This window comes from Corylus avellana, chromosome ca3, assembly GCF_901000735.1.
Source record: "Corylus avellana chromosome ca3, CavTom2PMs-1.0".
In the NCBI taxonomy this organism is placed as follows: Eukaryota; Viridiplantae; Streptophyta; class Magnoliopsida; order Fagales; family Betulaceae; genus Corylus; species Corylus avellana.
In genome coordinates this window covers 22209760-22213547 of record NC_081543.1, presented here as the reverse complement: position 1 = coordinate 22213547, position 3788 = coordinate 22209760, and positions in this window count along the sequence as shown.

Sequence of the window (3788 nt, the reverse complement as noted above, 5' to 3'; positions counted from 1 at the left end):
TAGACCTCCGATTTTACTAAGTTTAGTAGGGCTTCTAGGTTTCTCCTAAGCCTATAAATAGACATTTAAGCCTCACAATTTAAATAGACAATTCCAGAGAGGATAATTTGGAGCTACTTCCAGGAGTCGTTGATAAGTGCTAAAATATTCATATTTTCAGCCCTTAACTTGCATGTTTTATTCCTTTGGTTTTACTTAATTAGGCCATTTTAATTCCTTTTTGTGCTTTTTACACTTTTATAGGCTTTTAAAAGAAAATGAAGTAAAACTAGGTGATTTGAGCCCAAAAGAGAAAATGAAGACAATTGGAGCTCCTTGGTACTGCGATCAATCACAGGGTACCTGCGATCGAGCCCAATACCCAAAAGGACATAGCAGCAAATAGGCCAGGAGCGATCGAGCGCATGCCAAAAGAAGGAACGATTGCAGACATGCGATCGAGCGCACACGGGTTGCGATCGAGCACACCTGTGCGCATGAGACTTATCAAGTGGCGGTTGGATTGACAGTATTTACATATTAGGGTTTTCCAATTCCAATTTGTAATAGGTCTCAAAACCCTACAAATTCCCTAGGTTTACTACTTTGTCTAGGACTTCTAAAGTCTATAAATAGACCCTTAAGCCTCTAGAATTGGGAGACTTGGGAAGGAGAAGAATAGGAGCTCTTTAAGTTCAAGTCTCGGGTTTATTCTTTTATTTTCTTTTATTTTATGAAGATGTTTAACATTAACTTTATGTGTAGCTAATTTACTTAGTAGGGCTAGATTGAAGCCCTAGTTATGTTAAATTAATATTTCAATATTGGCGCCTTGTGATGATCTTGTTGTGCTATTTAACTTGATTAATACCTGCTTGCATGAATTCCTCATATGTGTGTGCCTGATCAACATGTGCATGTGGTATGGACTAGTTAGTTAAATCAATTTGGATGATCGAGTCCCGGGTTTAACTTAAGTAACAAAAGAATCCACACCGCGATTATTGGGTTAATCAACATGGGGAATTAGGAGTATACACCCATGCCCTAGGCCTCGTGTGTTTGTCAATTTCCATAGAACATATGCTTTTTTAAAGAACAACTTAGTATATACCATGCTAAATCCTTTAGGAAAGAAAAGAGTTAGAGTATACACCCATGCCTAACTCGTTGCTTAGGAAAATCTATAGCTTAAGGAGTATACACCCATGCCCTTAGGTTGGCAAACATTAGATATGCATAACATGATCGAAGTATTGGCATATTGTTATATTAATTGAATATAATTAGTGGTGGATATCAAAGCTCTACTCTTTTTATTATTATCAACTCAATCTTTAATTTACTTGAGGAAATTATTTTTAAACGGAAATTCAGCAATCCGCGTGGGAATGATCCTGTACTTGCACCATATACTACTATGTTGACCTTGTGCACTTGCAGGTAAAACGTACAAATATTTACCTATTAATTTAGGTAGATTTTTGCACAACAGTCGTTTTCTAGTTTCTTCTTTTCTTTTTCTTTTCCTTTACTTTTATTATTTCTAGCTAAATACTTTTGTTAGGGGCTAGATTGAAGCCCTAATCAGTCCTTTTAGGATTTCAATTTTGGCGCCTTTGTTACAATCATATTTTGATATTTTTAAATTGGTTATTTTTTGGTTAATTGAATTCCTCATCTGAATGTGCATGATCATCATATGCATGTGTTTGGATGTATTATTTAAGTCAATTTGGATGACCAAGTCCTGGGCCTAATAAAGTGACTAAAGAATCTCATCACGGGTTCTTGGGGTAATCAACATGGGGAACCGGGAGTAGATACCATGCCCTTAGGTTGACAAGCATTAAATATACCAGTATGATTGGAACATTGACATATTGCTATCTTAATTAGTCTGATTTATATTGGATGTCAAAACCCTAACCCTTTCTTTATTATTTCTTTTTAATCTTTCAATTCGTGACAATTCAAAGATATTTAATTTGAAAAATCGATTCTAAACAAAACTACAATTCTCTTGAGAATGATCTCGTATTTGCGAAACTATACCATTGCCTGATCTTGTGCACTTGCGAGTAAAACTTACCGAATATTCGCCTATTAATTTAGGTGGGTATTTGGCACAACAAGTTTTTGGCGCCGTTGCTGGGGATTGTTTAATTTTGTTTAGAATTTTTTTGCCTTACTTAATTTCGTTTAATTTTAATTGTAGTAATTCTGATTTCCATACTTTCAGTGTTGTTTTGCAGCAGTGTGATCAAAGTGCACTGCTGCAGGGCGTTGAAGCTACTGTGTGCTTTTCCGTTTTTATTTCCTATTTTTCTTGCACAAGTGCGATCGAGTGCACCTAGTTGTGCACTTGAGCGTATTATTGCCTGCAATCGCGAGCACACCCACACCCCCCTCCCCCCCACACACACCTCTATCCGAGTGGGATTGAGCGCACCTGACAGTGCGATCGAGCGCACTCGTCCAGATTCGAGCACTTCACACCGGTTGTAAGTAGCTCTTTTTATTTTTAGTTTAATTTCTGTTTTTATTTTCTTTTTGTTATTTATATTTCTGTTTGCTTTAATCATGCAGAGAGACAATCCACCCCCAGTGTTGAGGCCGATAAAAAGTTCATTCAATCCCCAAATCCTCGACCATCCATCATGCATTGATTTCCAGCCTATTGTGTAGAGCTATTACCAGTCATCGCCACATCTGCTGAATGTGGTTCCACACTATAGAGGCACACCTATAGAGGACCCATATATGCATTTTTTGCCTGTCAACAGTACACGAGCGCTCATGTAGGGTCAAGCTCGAGTGTTCGTTTACTTTTTGTTGACCACTGGATATGCACAAGCGTATGACTGTAACCCAAAAACCACTTGGTAAACAGTACGTGAATGTTGTGCCAAATACTACCTAAATTAATAGATATTATTTAGTACATTTTACTCACAAGTGCATAAGATCAAACAATAGCATAGTGTAGCAAGTACAAGATCGATCCCACGGAGATTGTTGATTTTGTTTTAGAAGTAATTAAAATACCAAAATTGTCACGAGATTGATATTGAGACTAAGGAAAAGAAATAAAGAAAAAGATAAGGTAAAGGTAGGGCTTTGATATCCACCACTAATCATACTTAGATAATATAACAATATGCCAATAATCCAATCATATTATGAATACTTAATGTTTGCCAACCTAAGGGTATGTGTATCTACTACTTAAGCTATTGATTTTCCTAAGCAACGAATTAGGCATGGGTAACTACTCTAATTCTTTTATTTATTAAAGGATTTAGCATGGGTGTCTACTAAGTTGTTCCTTAAGAAAGCATAAATTTGTAGAAATCGACAAACATATGAGGCCTAGGCCATGGGTGTCTACTCCCGGTTCCCCATGTTGATTAACCCAAGAACCTGGTGTGGATTTATTTTGTTACTCTTATTAAACCCAAGACTCGATCATTCAAATTGATTTAATTAACTAATTCATACCATATGCATATAATGGCCAATCACATACATATGAGGAATTCAAGAAAACAGGAATTAATCAAGTTAAGCAACACAATATAATTATCACAAAGACGCAAATATTGAAATATTAAATAAACATAATTAGGGCTTCAATCTAGCCCTCCTTAAGAGTTAGTTACACATAATTAAAATAAAACTAAAAAGAAAAGGGAAAGAAAGAACCAAAAACGACTCTTTGAAGTAGCTTCCAATTCCTCTCCTCAAAGTTGTCTCTTTGAAAATTGTGTATTGAATTGTGAGGCTTAGAGGTCTATTTATAGGGCTTA